The sequence below is a fragment of the Talpa europaea genome (genome assembly GCF_964194135.1).
Source record: "Talpa europaea genome assembly, chromosome: 3".
Lineage (NCBI taxonomy): Eukaryota > Metazoa > Chordata > Mammalia > Eulipotyphla > Talpidae > Talpa > Talpa europaea.
The window spans coordinates 133,077,889-133,100,861 of NC_140069.1; the positions used below are offsets into that span (position 1 = coordinate 133,077,889).

Genomic DNA, 22,973 nt, shown 5'->3' on the forward strand with positions numbered 1-22,973 from the left:
AGTTTGTCTCTGTCTGACCTTCTACTGATCATTTTGATTGGGCAGTTCATATGGTTTTTGCTGTAGGGAAGAAATGAATCTTTATTCTATATACTCTGGGGTCACCTCATCTTTTGTGATAACAGTGATTATTAGTTACACTGTTTTTGCTATTTATTGTTCCTGGCAGCATAGGTGCTTGTTCAAACAATATGTTATGATTTAGGTACCAATTTTGAGAAATTAATGCTTTGAATGAAAACTACAAGAGTTGGTAGTCTGCATGCCTACATAAGGCAGCTTTTTGAAAAAATTTTGTGGCCATTTTCTTTCTATCTTTGAATTATGCGAGGTTGGGGACAGGGATTGAGGTTGAATTTTTTGTGTGTGTTTGGTTGTGTCTTGTTTTTACAGACATCTTTCCAACTCCTGTTTTTGCCCTCTCATATCTAAAGTGTGTAACTGTAGACTGGCTATAGAACTGGGTCCTCCGGGAAAGCCAGTGCTATTGGTGAGTATTTGGACAGTTTTCCAAAATGAACAGCATGGTTAACATTAGTGCTCTACCTTTTTAATTTATCCCTTTTGTAGTTCGAAAGATGTGAGATTTGCTTTTCGGATGTTTTTGCACATAATACATGTCTTGGTGCATTCGCGAGTTGAGATTCATGCCCTGCTCTCATTTGTGTGGGAGATTAGAGACATCCCCTAAGAGTAAAATAAAAATATCATGATTGTCTTTTGAATCAGATCATGCATAAGAAACACATACAGGATGGGTTCTTTGAATGTCTGGCCAATCAATTCATTTTCTTCCTTTTTTTTTCCCCATAGAGGAAGCAATTTAATGCAGCAAACAGTATTGTGGTAAGGCTGAGAATTTAAATGCACGAAAGCCTAGAAATGCCAGAATAAGGTTCTCTCAGTATCTGTAGCTCTGCCTCATTGCACAGAGTAAATATACATCTCCAATTTTATCAGTATTGGGAATAGTCCACAATTCTGCATCTGTGCCATGCTGTTAGAATTAAGGTTCCCACAGCAACCACAACTTTGAAATTCTTGAACGTTAATTTTTGTGCCTGCATCATCAGGCAAAGTATTATGTTAATGTAGACTTCTGTTGCTGAATTTTAAACAGTTTTTCGGGGGGTGGGGTGTTAGAGCTTAGGTAGGATGATAGGCTTTCTAGAGTAAGAATTAAACTACTAAGAGTTTTTCATTTTTCGGTATCCTTTGAATTATCCTTTGCATAGATTTCCTTTAACCTAGTAGATGGTGGGAAGTTGTTGGAATATATTTTCTAGTTTAGGCAAGATTCTGTTTATAGATTTCTTGTTCTTTACCAAGGTAGGTTACTGCTTTCTCTCACTTTTTTTTTTTTAAACTTCTGTTCACCCTGAGATATCACTCCATTTTAAGAAAGTTCTAAGTAGGGCTTAGCTCTCTGAGTCTGTACCATATGGCTTTTGAGCAAAGTGAGGAATGACTTCGCTTATTTGTTAAATTCCTTTGGGTGGTTTTAGTGAGGGGCCACATAGGAAATACATGTACTACTCCCTGGTAGAGGGCACTGTGAAGAGGCCAATTGTAGTGGGTACCAGGGAAATCTTCCCAGGAGCTGCTGGTGTACATCTTGAGTGTTCATGGATGAGGAGAAGTTAGCAGATGGGAGAAAGGGCACCCTAGACAAACACTGTCTAGTAGGTAGATAATACCAGCCACAAATGCAAGCTTCGTTTATCTTAAATTCTCTAGTAGCTTTATTAAAAACCAACACTACTTTAAATGCATTTTATTCGATGTACCGTATCCAAAACTATCATTTCAATATTTAATGAATATTAAAAAAAAGTGTATTAAAATTTTTTTATTATTAAGTCTTTGAAATCAGGCATATCTCATACATTTGCTCTAGCCTGTTTCTGGGGCTCAGTAGCCACATGGGTGCAGTGGCTATTGTAGTGGACAACACAGCTTTAGAAATTCAATTGAATGAGTTTGTACCATTGTGCCCACTTTGCACCAGATACTTTGCTGGGAATTCAGCAGTGAATAAACTCTTGTGAAAATTTGAAGTCTAGTAGGGGAGTTACACAAGTAATTTCATTTATGTGAAATGCTATAAAAGTCTAGAATTCATGAGAATGTATAATCTGGGAAGGCTTCTTTGAGGAAGTAACATTTAAGATCTGGAGGGTGATTCGGAGTTAGCTAGGTAAAAAGTGGAGAAGACAGTTTCTGACTAGTTCATTGTCAACGAAAATGTCAAAGGTGTGCTCTGGGGACTGGTCTTGTAGTTGCAGAAACATGTTGCACTTGAGGGTTGTTTGGTGATGGACTGTGGAGGGTCCCTGAATGAAACACTCAAGGAGATTGCTTCAGTTTAAGTTGGGACACTTTCTCTGCTCAGTGGCTTTGAAATGGAGAAAAAGATAACCTGACAGCTTGTGGTTCTGGAGCTCACTCTGAACAAAAGAACAGAGTGTGAGAGGGCGCAAATTAGGACGAGGTGAAGAGGGAAAGTCTTGGCATGCACTTCCTCAAGGACAGGCAGATGGCGTGCAGAGACTCCTGCTGAGGGCAAGGCCTCCTCACAGGTTCCCAGATGACGACTCAATGGGGCTTGCCCTTCAAGTAAGGAAGGGGAGATTCTTTTAATGTTTATCTTTTTCAAACCCTAAAAACTGTAATAACCTGTCAGCAACTAATACACATCTTCTATATCTTGTGTGACTAGGATGGCAAGATGGGTTTTCCTTTTCTGTACACAGGACAAGTTCATTTCTTTAAATTATACATGAAGGCAGGGAGTATTGCTCAAGGCTACTGTATGCTTCCACTCCCCTTTGTGGGTGCTTCCTAATTGCAGCCAGAGGAAGGGCTCTGGACAAAACGGCATGATCAAAGGAACTGTTTTCACTCTAGGCAGCTGCTTCCCAACAGTACCCAGGAGTTCATGGGGAACCGCTGCTCCCAGATTTGGACTAGAACTTACTAGAAAGTGTGATGGGAGAGTTCAAAGCAAGGGTGAGGAATGTTTTCCTCAGAAAAATTGCAATTGGATGTCTGATGCTGTTGTCACAGTTTATGTGGGACCGTACTTCTGGATTATTCAGTGAATCTGAATAAGTCAACTCCAGTGTCGGTCTGGAGATGTTAATTCCATCCTGCTGAGAGCCATATTGGATGCTGATGCGTGGCACTCCCGTGCACCTAAGGGTGTGTCAGCATTTCTCATAGGCACTGTTTTTTTGTTTTATTCAGTTATTTTGTGCATAGAAGCAGGTGCTGAGTCTTGGAGAAAGGCTATGAGTTTTCTAAGCTTCTGCCTTAAAGGCGATAACACATTGTGTCATCTCAGACTTCCTGGAGAGCAGAAGGCTTTGATCTGCAACTGGAAAACCTCACGCTCTATTGCCCGGTGCTGCTGGTGCTGCTATGGGCTTTGTGTTACACTCAGAGTGTTAATGACAAAGAAATATAGCCCCGGGGCATCCAGTGAAGGGGCTGACTTTTTCCCCCAGGAAGTCAGCTCCTGCAGAGCTATTTAGTGGGCAAAGAGAAACTGAGTTGAAATTTACCTTGAAAACAAGTATATAATTTACCCACCCCCAGGTGATAAGGCTAGAAGGCTCACTTTCAGCAGTGGACCTTTTCCCTTTCCTTTTCCCTGTCACACACACAGCCCTTCAACTTGGACCTCTGGGAAGTGTACAAATCTGCATGTGGGGCCTTTTGCCTCATCTCACAGTCCCCTGCCATCAACTTGGATTCATTTCTATCACTCTATTTTAGCCATCATCCTGGAATTTATTTCCCACGTAAATGTTCTTTCATAGCAGGGCTTCTAAATATTCAGACCTGGGCACTAAAGGATCAGTTTCGTTAAAACTGTGCTCTGCCTAAGCTCCCCTGTTGCCTTTTGGCGGAAGTGTTGTTTCCCAGACTTGACCCCACTGGGTCTCCTGTGTAGGCAGTCGAGGGTAGACGGAGCTGCAGGTAGGATCATTATTAGCAATGCCCTGGCATTCTTTAGGACCTTTTGTCACAGGCAGGGCACTTTCGGGTGCTAATAACTCCATTCGTTGTACAGGGCCCCGGAGTGCTTTGCCATTTAGACACGATTAAAAGTGGTTCTCAACCTGTTCCCTTCAGTGTAGATTTCTGAAAGCGAGATGACTGGTCCCGCTGGACCCGAAAGCAGACGATGCTGCTACTGAGATGCAGGCCCACAGAAAGCTGTGGGGCTGCGGTCTCAAGTGAAGTAGGGGCAAACCGATAAACCCACGGACTGTGATCCCTCACCTGTCACTGGGAGCATAAGGCAAACAGCAAATTAGATGGGGACTCCAGCTTGGCATTAAGGACCTTGGAGAAAAGCAAAAGCTCTTTGAAATGGATATAGCATTTCACCGGTTTCCAATAGAGAGATTTGGGGACTGCAGCAACGTGATCAAAAGACATAGAATGTGTCAGCGTGCTGGCAGAGGCATTCTGTACCAGTTTCAGTTTGTTTGATATGAGCATTTTTGAGAAGAACGCTTGAAACTGTCTTTGTTAGAAGACTGGGTGGGTCTTAGCTCATCTATTTAAGATTTCAGGATGCATATAGCCTGTCAATTTTTAAAGCTTAATATCTGGGTACCGTCTGTTTCTCCACTAGAGAGGTCATTGGGGGCAGGCCTGGCTCCTCATGGGGAGGTCAAGATGTGGTATCTGCTGAGTTTCCTAAAATGTATGTGTCACTGATCTTTATAAGCAAATCATCACCTGGAGATGCCAGCAAGTGCCTCTTACTCCCCTTTGATTTATTTTCTTCTCTCTATTACAAATTACATTTCTCTTGTTTCCTTTAGTTAAAACATCCCCTTCCCCCCAATTCAAATGAATTCTGTGGGATTTTAACAATCTCCTAGTGGGCCTTGGTTAGTTCTTTCCCACCGTGTGCATTTATCTCTTTCAGCCCGTCCTGTCTACGCTTCTCTCTTTAATCATCACGATCGCACAGGTTTATATTTTCAATGTATCTACATCTTCTTGTTCATATTTCTTGCTGCTTTTCTGTCCTGTGAGCTGCTGGAATTCTGTTGTTTTTGGAACTGCTGTCTGGTTTCCATGTAATAAACTGCAGGACTGAGGCAGCCCTCTTTCGTGCCTGGTTCTTTTTTATAGAGGCATTTATTTTATTTTATTTTATTTATTTGTTTGTTCATTTTGTTTATACAAGCACTGGGTACAGTCAGAAGCGCGGGAGGGTGAGAGAATTCACCAGAGCCAGAGCGGGGAGCAGAGCAGGCAGAAGGACCGAAGTACAATGCTGAGGGGAGCAGCAGGTGGCAGGAGAGGTCTGCGCGCCATGTGGGACCCTCCTCCGGTGGCTGGGGAGCAGCTGGGGATCGAACCGGCGCCGCAGAGGCTGCGGGCAGCTTCGCAACCCAGCGCTCAACCGCTGTGCCACCGGGGAGGCCCTCGTGCCTGGTTCTTGATGACCCCTTCAGGACAGAGGTCTCCATGCCCACAATCTTTCCTTCTCAATCTCACCCTCTGTTGTTTATTTATGTCCTGACCTGCTTTCCACTGTGAAGCTTTAACTCCACTGAGGGCAGGAGTGGCCTGGTGTTCTCGGCTTCATATTTCCTCTCTTCTAGACTCTTGTAGAATCCTGTGAATACACTAGGCGTTTAAGTCACATCTGCTGATATTTAAGACCCAATCCACATAATCCCTGGCATATTTTTACCACCTCCTAAACCATTGCTAATCTCTGAGATTGCTTCTGGCAGCCATTCCAGCTTGAGCAGTGCATTGGTGTTGAAAGGAACCCAGAAGGGAGTTTTTGCTCTCCTGTTGTTTCCCACTTCCTAATGGGATTGCTTTAAAGGATGGTAGGTCTCTCCACTTCCTCACCCCGATTTCAATCTAGGGGCTGCCATTTGGATTGAGGAGCCCTGTCTCTGAGCCTGGTTTTCTCTTCACGGTGGTATTCTTCATTTTTTTAAGATTTATTTATTTATACAAGAGCTGGGATACAGATCAGAGGCATGGGAGGTTGAGAGGATTCACCAGAGTCAGAGTGGGGAGCAGAATAAGCAGACAGACCAAAGACACTGCTGAGGGGAGCAGTGGGCGAGACAGGAGAGGTCTGCCTGGGCATGTGGGCTTCTCCCTGGCTGGCTGGGAATTGAACCCGTCCTGCAGAGGCTGCAGACAGCTTCACAGTGCTGCGCTCAACCCGCTGTGCCACCAGGGAGGCCCTCATGGTGGTATTCTGTCCACTCTGTGTAGACTGGACTCAGTGTGCTAGAATTTGCTCATTTCCGGATTTTAAGTCCTTTTGCAGATGGGTCCCCAATTGATTCTCTTAGCCTCTCGCCTCTTCTTTAGGCTTTCCCAAATGCCCTTCCTGCCTTGTAGTTCCCATGTCTGGATCCATTGATGTTTTTAGGTGCACTCCCCCACTCCCAAGGGGTGTATATATATATATTTTTTTTACTGTTGTCGACCTTGTTGGTTGTCAGATTATTTCTTTACTTGGAACTAATTTTAAAATCAATTAGGGAGCTTTCCCTTCATCTTTCTCTCTTTATTTATGAGCTACTGATTGCAGAACTACCTACACTGTGTTTAGATAAATTACCTTTTTTTTGCATAGCATTTATATTCAAGGCAAGTTGAGTGCAGTCATCCAGTGCCTTGCACTTTTGCAGGCCAGGGCTGTAGGTTTCATTCCTTAGTGGGCTAATTAGCTTTGTATTGGGAAAATTTTGTTGAGTTCCCAAACCAAACATTTCAGTTCCTCTTATATTTTGGGAACGATGGAGCTGGGAAATTATTTTTATTAGTCAAGTGTTTTTAATTTTTGAAACTAAACCTCCAATCCTGACCAGTTTGTGTATTGGTGGTCATGGATGGACTTTAGACTGGGCGATAGGTTATGTTTGGAGCAACGTTAGTTCATGTCACTGCTTTAGAAGAGGCTTTTCACAGCTGAGACGAGAAGGAGAAGCTGAAGGACACAGATGCTTGCTCTTCCCCCCTCCCCCCCAGCAAATGACAGGGCTACTGCTTAGGCATATTTTTGATGTCACTTTTCATTTTAGCCATCCTTTGAAGATCTATGGCTAGTTTATGGGTTGGTTGCATTTCATCGGACTTAATCTCCCCCTCCAGTATGATGTCTGTCTTAGTTCAGCTGCACCTGCCTTTGCTTGGGTCTGTGTGGTGTTGGTGCCCACCTTAGCTTATTGCTGCTTCATGGTAGGATCTCTGTTCAGTTCAACTGTGAAGACAACCAGAGACTTGGGGTTTCTTACCTTTTCCTCTGTGTGGTAGAAGCCAGTTGATGTAATCTCCTCCATCCTTGTTTTACTATATTGGGCCCTTCATGAGGCTAAGCAGAAATCCCCTCTCTGTTGGCTTATGTTGCATCTTTGTGTTTAGATGCTTGTCCTCAGAATTTGGTTGCTTCTGCTGTCCTGCTGATTCTTTATAACCCACATAATGAATGCCTGTAGTTTCTAGTTTCTGTTTTAAAATGCCTTTTATTTTTTCCCTTCCCCAATCACTTTGATTTTTCTGGGTCAAGCAGGTTTCTCATGTCTTCAAATGTATTGATAACTTAATCCCTAGCACATAGTTGAAACTCGTATGTTTGTTGTATAATTTTGATTTCATCTTCACTGACTCTTTACTTGTCATTCATAACGACAAGTGGGCAGACTATGCTGACTTTTATTTTTAAAGATTTATTTATTTATGCATACAAGAACTGGGGTGTAGGCCAGAGGTTGGGGGGGGCGGCGGTGAGAGGATTCACCAGAGACAGAATGGAGAGCAGAACAGGCAGACTGACTGAAATACACTACTGAGGGGGAGCAGTGGGCGAGTCAGGAGAGGTCTGTTGCACCATGAGGGTCACCTCCCTGGCTGGGAATCGAACTTATGCTGCAGTGGCTGCGGATTGTTTCATAGTGCTTACGCTTAACCCCTTGCGCCACCAGGGAGGCCCTGCGCTGACATTTTGATTCTATCTCTACCATTTCTTGGGCCTCTTCTCAGGACTAGGGAGCCTGGGAATGAAGCTCAACTTTTTCTTCTGTGCTGTTGTCTTTTGTGAGGTGGTCTGGAATGAGGAGAAAGCCATATTCTTATTCATATGGAGCTGCCTTTGGCATCTGCTTATCCAGCTGGAGGGGCTTGTTTTAGAAACCCAGCCATGCAGAAGCTGGAGGTGGATCTCTGCGGAGGGGCTGCTGATGTGCTGCCTCTCCAGCCTGCCTTAGGGCTTCCTCTCCAGTCGGCCTGCTCCCTTCGCCTCTGGCTGGTGGCCTGGTCGTGATGGCTGGGGGTGCAGACTCTACTGCCCACCCCATTCTTAGCAGACCCTTGTCTTCTTTACCTCACAGTGCAGCTGCCTGGGAGAATTGGCAGGCAGCTCCATTTGCCGGTTTTGGCCATTGGGAGAGCCGGGATTATTCGACCAGTTTGTACTTTAAGAGAGGGAGACTTGACATCACTCCAAGCAACTTATTTCTTCCTTCTTGTATAGGGGAAGGAACTTATCCCAGCCCTTTGCTATTCCTTTCAGTGTGTATTAAACTAATAGTTCAGCATTTTCCATCAGAAAACATCCAGGGTTCCTCCCTGACATTTGAGCCAAGCTTTTGCCTTTGCAGAGTGCTCTGTGGTGCCCGCCTCCTTGCTCTTAAAGCTTTTTGGTTCCCCCTCCCTCCCACACCCGCCCAATCCTCTTCTCTTAGAGGAGTGAATGGTTCTTTCAGTCTAGACACTCCTGTTTGCATACCAAGTTACATTGATTCTGGAGGTGCTCGGAGTCCGTAATATCAGTGTTCAGGAAGGTGTAAGCGTCTCAATTGAGAAGCCACAGCTGCTTCAGTTTGTAACAGCACTTGGGCCCGTTGTTATCGTTAGAAATCCATAAAATATAGCAGGTAGAGAATCGTCATCAGGGCTCTGTCAGAGAGTGATGCTTCTGTGCTAAGTGATGCAGATTAGTCCCAGGATCCCTGATGTAGCAGATAGAACCTGACAAACTGAGAATTCAGTGTAATAAAATCCTACGTTCTTACATCTCTCACCCCCATCACCCAATAAGAAATGAACTCCCGGAGTTGCCAGTGTTTAACGTCTGTAGCTGGACAGGGTCAGATGTGCTCCGGCAGAGACACCTCCCTTCTTGCTTCCGTGCCCACCCAGAAGCTCAGGTTTTGGAGACTTGGGGCAGATTCTGCCCTTTTCCCCCAAGTATACTATCTTTTCTGCCTTGGGGTTCTCCAAAGTTTTAATATAAGCGGGTGGCTATTTTGCTTCTGTGTTTTGACTTGGAAGTATTTCTGGAAGTATTAGAATGGTAAATTATAGATTTCTGTTGCTACTACTTTAGTTTTAGTTTGCGTTTCCTTCACTTACCTCCCCACACCCACTGTGGTTCCTCCGATTCCTCTCTCCACCCTCCCTCCTGGGATGCAGAAAGGGGGTTTATAAACTTTGATTTGAAAGACAAGCTCACTCATGGCCCGTGAAATTTGGTCCTTCTATTGCTTGTTACCGTAGGCCTCACAAAAGAGCTTGTAACTGTCCTGTGTCCCCCACATCTTGAATGTTACCTCAAAACCATTTCATTTGGTTGCTGCATGAGCCTGTAAGTGCATATTTAGCTTCATTGTATTTCACTCTTGCCCTTTAGCTGCCTTGGTATGGGTTCAGCCAACAGCAGTGCCTTCTTTAATCTTAATTCACTACTTCAGACCTCAACACAGCCTAACTGAATTGCTCTAGTTCCCTTGGATAACCACATTTAAGCTGCTTATTAAATGTGATTTTATGTGCTGGAAAACTACATTTGCACAATTTAATCTCCGCCAATATCCTTCTGCTCCCAGAATTTTCGTAGACTGATAGCTGAATTGGTTAAATCTCGAAATCTGTGGCTGGTAGATACTAATTTGAGGAAGGGCCTCGCTGTTTGCAGTAGTCTTTGCCTTTGAAAGGGGGCTTGAGCCTTTCAGAGGGGCTGAACTTTCCTCTTCCTGACTTGTTTGTGTTAAAGAAAAAGTTGTACATTATGCTTGTGAAAGAAGAGTAAGGAGCACATGATAGTGTAGGGACCACTGCAGGGGGCGTTGCCTGGGGAGAGATCAAATTAACAAGGAGAGGTGTCATGTGATTTAAGAGTCCAGGAGCAAGGTAGAGGGTGAGGAGCCCAAATAGACAGCCAAGGTGATGAGATATTGAGGGTGGGGGATTCTGACTGAACTAAGCAGGATTCTTGTTATTGGTGGGAAAAGGTGGGATAAACGTGGAAACGTCAGGGCCTGCTTGAGAAGAGAAGGAGCCTGAATAGAGTTTGGTCAAGAAGAGACTCAATGTTCTTTGTGATGTTAGATTTCAACCTTGGTGTTTGTAACTAGTGCTACAAGGCTTCGCGACTCTCATTCTGCAGAGCCTGGCAGCCTGACTTCCCTGTGGGCCTGTGGGGGAAAGCAGGCCTTGACTATTGCTGCTACAGATCCTCTTCCCAGCTTGCTTCTTGCTCTGCTTTCATTGCATGTTTACACCTTCCCCCATCTCCCGCTTCCTGGCCTGGTTCTCATTAGTACCAGCTTCGGTGATGGTCAGTATTATGTAAGAGGGAGTAGACAACTAAGAAGAGAGTTTTATTGCCCTTCTCCTCTTCCGTTCACCTCCTGAGTTCCACATTGCTCTGATTGTGTCTTCTCTGCCCGGTTGTAACCTAGTGCCACAGCGTTCAGGACTGTCGAGCCCCTCCTAGTGATAGTGAACTAAAATGCAGCAGGAGACTTCAAGCCCATTAAATCTAGGAAGCAGTTTTTGAGTCTCCCATCTTTCAGCTTGTATGTCTTATAGCCTTCTGGTGATGCTGACGTGATTTGGAGTTCAGAAGCTGGGGAGTAGGGACTCATTGCTATTTCTGGCTGCTATTTGACCTTGGTACATCTCTCTTCTACCTCCCTGTCCCCTTCTCTGCTAGGAAAATGATGCTCATATGTGTGGTTCAAAGGCATCCCCTGATGGAAAGTTCTACAAGGTCAAATCATTTGATGGTTAACTGTTAGATTCACTGCAAATATGGCTGCCAACATTATTGCTTTTCATTTGCTGCAAATGAACTCTGGTCCTCTGAGTTTGCACAGGACTGCTCTGAGGACAGAGATTAAGTGGGGCTCTGTTGATACCATGTCTTTTGATTGAACAGCCGACTTGCTAAGTGTGTAGGGGTCTGCCACTGCCCTTCTCTTCGTGGTTTCCTCTCCCCCTTCTTGACACAAATGCATGTGCAAATCTGTGTGCCCTGTTGGCTCTCACAGGTGAGAACTTTCCCCTTCGTGCAGGGCCTTAGATCAATTTTTCTTCAGGTGCCTTTCATAAGCTCCTTATGTTAGACTCTGACATAGAACCTGCACTGTGCGTTTTGCATAATTGCCAGGTGTTCCTAAGGCACATCAGCTTGAGAAGCACTGTTCTAGATGCTGGTTCTGCAGTGGGGAAGTGGGGCGGTACCAGGCTGGCTGTCCAGCATGTCAGTCTCTGACCAGACCGTTTTTCTTCTTGGGCCAGACTTAGCCACAGTAATATCTCTGCTGTTCCTATCTGAGGTTTTCTCCCCTCAGGTCTCAGAGACAACTGGTATCCAGACAGCTCTCTTCCTAGCGTGGAACATCTCAGGAGGATTCCAGTGAAGGAGATAGGAGAGTTCTGCCTGAAGACATTTATCTGCTTCAGAGAACAGGGTTCTCTAGGGAGCTGTGGAGTTTCTTTGGGTTCATAACATACTCTTTGAGCTGATGTTTCTTGTACGTGGGCCTGTTAATGGTTTCAGGGTGAATTTCATTTCATGATAAAAAGTGAAAAGGTTTATGAAGTGGTGCTTTGTTAGATGTGGGTTCACACCTCAAGTGCCGTCATATTCACTGAACTTGGCAATGTGGAGAAAAGGGTGCAGTCTAAAGAATGCACTGCCCTGGGCTGTGCGAGCAGCCTCCAGTGGATGCAAGAAAATACAGATGCGTTATGGCCTATGCAGAGGGCCTGGGAGCTGACAGCGGCTTGGGACACAGCACCACAAAATCCTGAAGCACCTCCTGAATCATGCCATTTCTTCCCAATTTAAAGTAAACATTCATTTTATAAATTTTGGAAAATTTAAAGAATAAAATAGTACATTGTGTGGGTTTTGTGGTGGGGGATGACTGTGTTCAGAATGAGGAGGACAGAAGCTTGTCCTTTTTTAAGGACATAGTCTTCTGCTCCGTTCTGCTTTTTAGGGCTCAGCTCTGAGCTCCACGGGCTAAGAAATGCTGTCTGTTCACATCATTTATACAAATACGCTTAGGAAGATGTGATTTAAAAGTCAGCTTGTGGATATATTAATTTAAGATGCCAAGTCCAACTGCCAAACAGACCAGAATGTTCTGAGGGGCAAAACATTCCTTCTCGTGGAGGAAGATAGTTGATTATTTACAAAATCGGAGTAAAGAAGGTTGCTGGGTATGAGGAGGCTGGGTGGCCCAGCACGCACGTGTCACCCAAGCAGAGCACGCGCTCTCTTACTCCTCTCACATGAGGAAACAGACTTGGAAAATTTCACAACTTGCTCAAGATGCCTTTTCTGCAAGTGGAAGAGCGAGGATTCTAACTGAGGTCTGTTCTGCTTGCCTTTAAATGTGCCACATGGCCTGTCATGGTGGTTGGGGAGCTTGGTGGCCCCTTCCTCAGGTGCTGTTGGGTGGACTTCTCTTCCAGCTCCTCTTTCAGAGGTTCTGCCATCCACTAGAAGCTGCAGTTGGTTGTCACACAGACTTTCTCATTTAATGTACTTTTACAAATTACTTCATGCAACCATTTTAGAGTCATCATAATTTATATGAAGAGAAATTCTAATTTACATTTCTAATGGGTTTAACTTTTAACTTCAGAAAAGTGGGTGATCCTTATCTCTTTAATAGTCTTAACTCCTTTATGAAGTCTTCCTGCCAATAACCTCACTGTTTAGAATAGTCAGGCCAACCCTATGAAGAGATTGGATTTTCCTTTTTAACAGTCTCATTACTAATCATTTTGGTATAGGCTTCTGAGCCCTGTGAGCATCTGTTCCATTATCAGTTTAATTTTCATACCTTAACCCCATTTGATACATGGGTTACACATATGATTTCTTCTTTACATATATTTTCTACCCTAGACATTTTTTCCTGATTTAAAATGAAACATACATTTTATGAATTTTGGAAAAATTGAAAGAATAAGCTATAAGTTCTCACATCTCACACCATTCAGGGCCAATAGCACCACTTTAAAATCTCATGGCCTTCACCAATTTCTGTGTTCATGTTTTATAACTGAGTGTTTCTCTTGGCCTTTAAGTAATTTTCTAAACATGACTTTCAATGGCCAGGAATGTGGACATACCATAATTTATATAACTAGTTGTTAGCAATTTTTGGATATCTACATGATTTCCAGTTTTTACAGTTGTTACACCTTCATTCATCAATGAGAAGATTTGCCCTGAAGTAGAGTGTCTCAAATTCTGTTATGGTCTGAAGTAGCTCTTGGAAGTGCTGTGCCACAGTGCGGTATAAGATAGTCTTACCACAGACACATGTTCCCAAAGGGGCTGATATTTAGCCCCCCTGGCAGGATACTCTAATCACCTAATTCCTTATTTGTGTTATTTAGAAAGAGGCTGTGATCCAGACCCTTTGTGTTTATTGCCAGGAAGGCTCCCTCCCCTCAACAGCTGAACTTGCTGCTTCTGAAATAAAGGGTAGGGTAGATGGTAAATCTTCTCCTGGGGACCACTGCTCTTTCCTGATGCCTTGGCTGGGACATGGTGAGACACTTTAATGGGAACACAAAGGCTCCCGTGGCAGCTTTGTGAGTGCAGCCTGCGGTATTTATGTGTTTCGTCCCACGCACCGCTCTGTCAGTGACTTCCATGGTGCCATGCACTTGTGAGCACGCACACAATTACATTGCACCCCATTGTGATAAAAACCATTACTCCCAAGTAAGCGTATAGAAAGCAGTTATATTTAATTAAAAGACAGCCACATTGGTGACCAGTAGATTATTAAAATCACTATTGCTTCTTTAAAGGCCTATATACCAGACCCCCTTCTTGAGGAGGGGGGCAGCCAGTTCAGGGTTAGCGGGAAGTGAGACAGAAGTGGGTTCTCCACAGCCACTGTCTGTGTGTGAAGCCTGAGCACTGGCAACAGAGTCTTGTTTTCTCTCCCTTCAGGTCTTTAGAGGGAGTTAAGGCTCCAGCCCCTGACGTACTGAGCTACAGTCGTCATCTCAGCTGCAAAAAGACAGCCTTTGACGAACGCAGACATGGTCTTGTACCATGTGCTCTGTGGCACTCAACACTTGAGGTGTGGCTTTCTTTACTTGGCTACAAACCCCGGTGCCTTGGGAACACACAGCGTATTACTATATACTAAGCCTTAGTTGCGCTAAGTACATGGTCAGCATCTGTGTGGTGTAACTGTAAGACACTCAGATCCTCTCAGTTGGTCACATGCACACTTGGGCATTCTTTTTTCTGATTATTTTTTGAGTGCCTTGTCTTTGAGGGGTGGCAGGTCCTTGCCACCCTTTCTTAGCTTAGCCGTGCCACCCGGCCCCAGCTAAGGACTGGCACATTGCTGTTGCTCACTTCCCATGTGTTCTCTCAGCCACTGGCCAACTAGCTTTGGCGGAGCACAGTGAAAGCTGTTCCTTGAAGAACCAGCAGCTTATCTGGGAGAAATCCATTAGCAGGAGGCGAGAGGGCCCCAAATGAAAGTTGCATCTATTGACTGATTTTTAAACAGTGTTTTCCTGCATCTCCTGATCTTCTCTTCAGATAAACATGGTCCAGGGATTCTCGGAGACCAAGAGAGGGTGGAGGAATGAGAGCTGAGTCACTCTGACTGTCCGTGGGAGGTCTCCCCACCTTCTTGGTTCTGCTGGTTTACTTGCTGCCTGTTTCACTCTGACTGGCTCTAGAGAATGCAAAGGGTTTTGGAAGGACGTTCCCAGGGTTAGTTGTAACTGATGCATGGGACGTGTGAGTGGAGATATTTTAATTTGTGCACAGGTGTGTAGCTTGGAGCGACATGAGCTCCCTCTGGTTCGATTTTAATGAAACGAGAGCGGTGAGTTTGTGCTGAAATGTGCCTGCAGTTTCAGGAAGGAGAAGAATGGATCTAGGTCTGGCAATCATTTAGTGATAGCGGTGTCACTTGTATGGGTCCTTCCCGTGATTCCAAAGAAGAAATTAGATCTTGATCATTTGAAAAAGTAATTTTAGCTCATAGACTCCCTGCCACACTTGAGTAACTTTTGGAAAGTGCAATATTTTACCTAAATCCCATTAACTGTTAGGCATTCCTTCTATATTCCCTTTACTGTCCTTTAACTGATTAGTGAAATATTTATGTGAACCCAGAAGGCTGATTTATTTATTTTATTGTCTTCTTTAATAACTTGCTTCTCCCTAGTGCTGGGTTCTTCCTGAAGGCCTGGACAACCGCCATGATTTCTTGGGTAATAAGCATTTGCCTTCCCCTGGCCAGTGTCCCCTAGGGACTGCTTTGTGCTTTCTTGGCTTGAATGAAGTCTTTTGACCCACTCCCTAGTTGGATGGTAATAAGTTTACCCTCAATGCCCCTGCCCAAGGTCAGTGTAATTTATTTTAAGGTCTATGGCAGGTGGGTGGGTAACGCTAGCATCCTGACCCTCAGGTCTCAGGGACAACCACAGAAAAGTAGAAATGAAAATATCACACATCTAATTCAGCTCGGGGCTCTTGCTCTGGGATCTTTTCTGTCATGGGTGTGAGCGTTTCAGCCACGGTTAATGTGCTGACCAAGGTACCTCATTTGGAACTCTTGAGCACCTGCCAGTGTGAGTAGTTAGGCAATTGCTAATGGGTATGATCTCCAAGCTGTTGCTTTGGAGATAGATAACTGATCTTGGGGTTCCAGTCTTCAAATCATGATAGTAAAAGATTGGTTAGAAGAGAGGCCGTGAGTGGGGAGAGACTTGGTACATCCCTTCCAGGCTCTGTTTCACTGCCAGCATAAAGCACTTGCACACCATCTTGGCAGGCCCCTTTCTTGGTGAGTCTGTGCGCAGGCTGCCTCTCTAATTCAGGTCTCATTGTTGCCTGCAAGCGTAGATACCAGGTGTTGTTTTAAGGTTCAGGGCAAAACAGGCTTCTGCCATGTCTCCTGCTCCAAGGGTAACTGGCTGCATTTGTTTGTAATGAACACGTGCCTGGCTCTCTCTTTGAATGTCTCTGTGTGTGTGGGGTGGAGGGGGGAATATATTTTATTCATCAAGCCTCTTTTGAATTCAAAGGGCTTGTGAAAAAAAGACAGTGGCTTGGGCATTTTTTAAACATTTATTTTTTATGTGTCGACTTGGAATCATGGAATGAAAAGCACACATAACTTGGAATGCAATAAAAGATTAATGAGAAACAAAGCCATGGACTCATCAGGGTCTAAACTCTTCTGAATCACATTAATTCATCTGTGTATCGCGCCACAGCACTGATGATTGCCTGCTTTGGGTCTGACTCTGTAGCAACATGGCGCAATCAGTAGAGCAACACGGAATGAAAATGTTAAGTGTCTATACTTTTAATACAGAGGTTCTCAACCCTCGGCTGCACATCAGAATCACCTGGGGATCTCTTGAAAAAGTCATACGTGCCCCTAGGTCTGCTGAATCAGAATTTCTAAGTGTGGGTCCAAATAGCTTTTCTTTCTGTTCTCCCCTTGCTCAAAGCTCCGCAGATGCTTCTAATGTGCAGTGAGGGGTGAAAATCACCCTTTTTTGGTGTCCCAGGTGGCTGTGGAAGTGGAGAGCTGGTGGGATTGATTCTGGGGGAGGTCTTGTGATTAAAAGTTATGGCATTAACCCACGAAAATCTTGTAAATGTAAATGCTGTTAAACTTGCCTTAAGGATATTTTGAAGTAATCATATTCTTTTATACTTTGGGGGAATTTTCTCTTATTCCATAATAAAGATGTCATAGCCACTCATTTCTTAAATGATGAGTTTAAATATTTCCCTTCTGGAAAGTTTTTCCCTATAAAACATTATTATTCTGTTTCCTCAGGAGGTAGGGAGAGAAAATCATTATCCTAGTTGTGATATTGTGATTTATAATAAGTATGCATTTAGTTTTCAGCTGTCTCTAGCATAGAGCACTTAAAACCCTAGGAATTTCCAGTGATGAGAGTTATAAAGGTGTCTGTTATCTGGACAAGGTGACTTTTGGAAAGCACCTGAGGTTGGAGGGTGGTTGCCAGGTGAGCCAAACCTATAATCAGAGCACTGGAACTTGGAGTCTTGCCCTCTGACCTCTGGTGAGGGAATGGGACAGGGCTAAACCAGCAGCTAATGATTTCATCAATCATACCCATGGAATGAAACCTTAAAAAACCCAAAAGATCTGGTTTTGGAGAGCTTCCAGACTGGTGAAAACATGGAGATTGGGGGACAGTGAATTGCTCTGAGAGGGATGGAGGTTCTGTACCCTTTCTCCATGCCTTAATGCCATTAATGGAGCCCATGGAGGAATTCTGTGACTGGGTGGTCAGAGGAACAGATAACAATCTGGACTTGCCATGGGCAACTGAAGTTGGGGTGGGGCAGGGGGGAGGTGCAGACTTACAGGACTACTGGTTAACCTGTAGAGTCTGACGATATCTCTAGGTAGGTAGTGTCAGAATTCAATTAAATTGTAGGATACCCAGTGGGAGTGTGATAATTGATTGGTGGTAAAACTGCTTTCTCCTCCCCCCAACACACACACACACACACACACGTCACCACTATACCCTGTATGTTAGAGTTGGTATCAGAATTATTAGTAATAACAGTGTCTGTGCAATGATCTGGACCAGTAGTTATGTTGAAAGTTGTAATGTGGCTTCATTTGTGACCATATAGGAAAACCTTAATTATTCCTAAATATTGCCAGTAACCTATCCAAATAATCTGGTAGGTATTTCATCCCAGACTTGACCTGCTCTCTATATAATTAACCTTCAAGAAACAAAAATGCCTCTTTTAAATATTGAAATATAGTTTTATTATTTTGTTTTTCTCTTGTATAAAATGTCTCCATGAAATGCCCTTTTCCTTTGTCTTCCACCCATTTTTTAAAATATATTTCTTACATCATTTTTCATTTTCGCACATTGCTTATTGTTAGAGCATTACCTTAAAATGACCTGTGAACTTCAAAAAAACGTAATTCATCCCCACGCTTCAACCAGAACAATTAAACTTCCTGGAAGTGGAGTGCAGGTGACGAGTTCTCAAGTAGGCCTGCACAGCATGCGTATGAGCACTGCTGGGGGCTGTGCTGCTTGACCAGCCCCTGCTCCCTTGTCCTCACTCTTGGCCAGTGTTGCCTTCAGCTGTGTGTCTGCTTGGGAGAGATACCTCATCATTTCTCTTTGCCAGGTGACTTGAAAGACCCTCTTGTCAGAATGGAACAGAGTAGATCCCTCTGCTTTTAAACTTGCTTCTAATAAGTGATAACATGGTATGCTTATTTAGTGTTCTTTTGGGGGAAGATCAGATCTCTCTTAAAGCCTTATAATTAATCCTCACAGTGCTTCCCTTGAGTCAGGTAAGGGATTCCTTATTGTTAAATCTAATACCCTGAAATTGCTAGGCTCTGCTATCTTGTTCTCAACTTGAATGCTTCCTCCTATGGGGTTGGGGCGAGTTCCCAGATTACATTTCTGGTAATGTGAGCAGTAAGATTGACCACCTAGCTTTTCTTTAGCCAAAAATCCTGCAAGGACTTCAGAAAGGTATTCTTTCTAATCTTTGAAGGGGTCTACTTGGTGGGCAGGTGGTGGTTCATCTTAAATGAAGGATGCTGTGATGTAGGGCCAGTACGTGAAAGTGGGCATGAAAGCTGGACTAAGCCAAGGCGGAACCAACGAGACCAGAGGACAACATGTACCACCAAGACGTGTCTTTGGCTGATGTTTAAATTGCATTAAATTAAAGGGTATTTCTCATTCTCCATTGTGGTGTCACCAAAGGGCGGAATTAGTGTCATTTTCAGCAGCTTTGAGCTTCTGCAACTGTCACTCTCCCTGAGGGTCACTAGGGGTAGTAGCTTAGCATTGCACATTCTGAAGAAGAAAGAAACTTCTCTGGAGGACTTTTCAGGAGAGTTGTCATTCTAGTTCCACTGAGCCTTACTCAATTTTGTTTTTCCTGCAATGCTTTTTAATAAACAAAACCAAAAACCTAAAGGGAAAAGTTCCAGGGTGGGGGGGTGGGTAGGTGCTAGGGTGTGTTGTGTGGGTGTGGGGCAAGCACCATGTATTTTTTTTTTTTCTCTTGTCTGAATTGGGCCACAAAGCATGGGTCCAGTCGTTTTCTAGCATTATAGTTCTTGAGGTGGCTGCTTATTCCTTCCTTTCAATGTATGTTGTGTGGAGGATGAGGAAGGCTTCTGAGGTATGCGAGATGAAGCCCCACGTGTCAGGAATTCACAGTCTGAAAGTGGGAATAACTCAAGCACGTGTTAAACAAGCCAACATATGCTGCATGCTGGGAGGGATACAGCCCAAGTGCTGTGGGGATTCAAAGGAGAGAGAAAGCTTATTTGACTTGTTCTTTACCACTTGGATTCTGGCCATGCTCCTGCTTGTAGCTCTTGGGAGGTAGAAACTGAAACACAGGCCTTTCAGAGATTCTATCACTCATCAGGCCATGGAGGTGAAATGTGCTGTTTGAAAACCCTCCACCCCCCTTTTCCCAATTTTGTTCTTAAGTTCAGGGGTTTCTTTGTTATTTTCCTTTTAAACCTTTCAGTCAAACTCAGTGTAGCAGGCACCAAGCTCATATCCAAACAAACAACTGTTAAACTTTGCTCTTGGGGAAAAGAAAGGGGAAGAAGATACGTTCCAAAGATTGTTCCTGAAGAGCTTGATTCTAGGGATGGACCTGAATTGCAAGCTGGCCAGGAGCCCCTTGAACCTGCCAGTGGCCAGTCACTGATATGTTTTCCATTGAAGAGGTGCCCGTGTGTTGTTCGAGGTGTTTTCCTTTGAAGCTCTGCTCTTTACCTAGGTCTTTGTGGAGGCCACTCCTCAGGCAGCCCGTGTTGTCTTGCTGAATGTCAGCAGCATTTACTGTCACAGCCCGGATGCCATGGAGGAAGGTGATGCCTTTCCTTTCTAGTGAATAGCCTCTGGCCTGTGGCAGCTCTCCATTTAAAGGTCAGCACCCTTTCTCTCCTTCTCTTGTCTCATGTGTCCTCGCTGTCATCTTTATAACCCGTTTTCTGGAAAGCTGGCTTTGTACAAAGCTCTGGAACTGTGTTTCAAAGACAAGGGTTTCAGTAAGGCTGCAGGTTCTAGTTTTGATGATGAGCTTGCTCCTCTGGACAATCTTATGGTTTCTGACAATTGAAAGAAAGTAGTAGGTTTGTTGTTTTTTTAAGGAGGTTGTATTTAATTTAAAACATGTATGGGCTGTCATTCTTGGACTACTGCACTGTTTACATATTGTACTTTTGAACAGTTTTTTAAAAAATATTTATTTATTTATGCATACAAGAACTGGGGTAGAGGTGCAGGGGGTGAGAGGATTCACCAGAAACAGAGTGGGGAACAGAACAAGAGATTGATTGAAAAACACTGCTGAGGGGAGTGGCGGGTGAGTCAGGAGAGGTCTGCTGTGCCATGTGGGTCACCTCCCTGGCTGGGGATCGAACTCATGCTGCAGTGGCTGGCTATTGCTTGATAATGCTGAGACTTAGCCCCTTGCGCTGCCAGGGAAGCCCATTGAGTAGTTTTCTTATTGAAATTGGCCAGGTGGCTATAGTAGCAGATTTCTCACTTGCTCTTGAGGTCCCATTTTATTTCCCAGGCCTTGCACCTGTCTTTTTCAACCAACATGTAAATTGCACATATATACAAATATTTTTCAAATGTAATGATGCTGGTTCTAATGAAGAATCTAGAGTTGCTGTAAAGCCCTTTTTAAATTAAGTTTGTATGTGGTGATTTTTAATGATAGTAGATTATAATATATCTTTCATGATGGTGATTAAGTTGTAAGTTTAGTCAAACATCTGTTTATTTAGCAAAGTGATCATGAATATTCCCTTTGCAATTAACACTGATTTAGAGAAGATCTATATTTATAATTAATAGATATTGAAGGTGTGCTAAATATACTTAGGCTCCTGTTCTTAACTATTTCTTCCATGTTGTTTTAATTCATTTTGTTCTTTTTGATGGTCTAAAGATATTCTACACTTAGGTTTTTTTCCCTTCATGCATGTAAGTTGATTAAAAATTTTTAAAAATGTACTTACCCATCAATTACTCATTTGCTAAGTCACAGTTTTTAATCTTGTCCATGCATTGGTGGCCAGGATCAGAGGTGTTGCATGTATAGTGAGCAAGTGAGCATGAACAGGTTGTTGTTGTGTGTAGGGCCCTTCTCCTATATCTTTCTTTTTTTTAAAAGATTTATTTATTTATGCATATAAGAAGTTGGGGGTACAGGTCAGAGGTGTGGGGGGTGAGAGGATTCACCAGAGACAGAGTGGGGAACAGAACAGGCGTATTGACTGAAATACACTGCTGAGGGGAGTAGTAGGTGAGACAGGAGAGGTCTGCTGCACCATGTGGGTCTCCTCCCTGGCCAGTGACTGAACTTGTGCTGCAGTGGCTACAGATAGCTTCATAGTGCTGTGTCTTAACCCCTTGTACCACCATGGAGGCCCCTCCTATGTCTCTTGACCTATCCTGCCCTGGGGGAGGAAGCAGGGTCTAGGTAGGACAGGGGTATGCAAGGAGTGGAGACAAAGCCAGGATCATTGCTAGTCTCGTTTATTCAGGATGTGTACAGTGTTATATAGGTACAGAAGAGAGGGTCTCTCATCATCTCTGATAAGGAGAGACAACCAATACAAACGAGCCACAAGGAGCAGGCAGGGGGCAGGGTTTAATCGTCATAATAGGGCCTCCCTGGTGGCGCAGCGGTTGAGCGCTGGGTTGCGAAGCTGCCGTGGCCTCTCCGGCGCCGGTTCGATCCCCGGCTGCTCCCCGGCCACTGGAGGAGGGTCCCACATGGCGCGCAGACCTCTCCTGCCGCCCGCTGCTCCCCTCAGCAGTGTACTTCGGTCCTTCTGCCTGCTCTGCTCCCTGCTCTGGCTCTGGTGAATTCTCTCACCCTCCCGCGCTTCTGACTGTACCCAGTGCATGTATAAACAAAAAACAAACAAGCAAATAAATGAATAAATAAATAAAACATGCTTCTATTAAAAAAAAAATTGTCATAATAGGAAACTTGAAACTTAGGCTAGCATTCAGTATCTGCTTCAGGCAAGAACCCGGATGTTCAGGTCGGGGCCTCTACACTATCCTGCACAAGAAACAGTTGGAACAGGACCAGTGGATGGGCTTCCCCGGGGATGATATAGGTGTGATAGGCTCATCCAATCTTTTCTCTCAAAGGAATCACCTGTCTGTGCTCTAGAAGATAATATACTTAATAAAGTTCTTTGTCAGATGATAACTTTTAGTCTTGGTTCCCTTCTTGTAAATTTATAAGTAAAAGTGCAGGAAATTTCTGAGGAGCACAAAATAAATCATGGGAAGAGAGCGTTTAGAGAGATAGTAAGTATTCCTGTTTGTAAAAATATTCCTGCAAGTCTCCTGAGTTCTTCAGTGGCGCCTGGAGCCGGCCCTAGGATGACCACACCTGCAGCAGATGTCTGTCTCCTGTGTATTTTGCAAATCATGTAATCCCTAAGCCTGGTTTGCTTTTTAAAACGTCATTACCCTCATAAATTGATATTTAAGAAGATTAATTCCAGGAACCTTAAACACTATAAAAATAGCACTATTAATCCTGTAAGTATCCTTGATAAGTGAAAAGGCACACGTGGGAGGAGACAGCTGCC

General features: G+C 44.0%; 1 protein-coding gene across 1 annotated transcript in view; it reads left to right on the top strand.

The window, feature by feature from the left end:
• Window positions 1-22,973, top strand: part of SND1 (staphylococcal nuclease and tudor domain containing 1) — a gene marked incomplete at its 3' end in the record, with an annotated part of 403,529 nt that overhangs the window by 62,063 nt on the left and 318,493 nt on the right. The gene's annotated exons all lie outside the window — the stretch shown is intronic.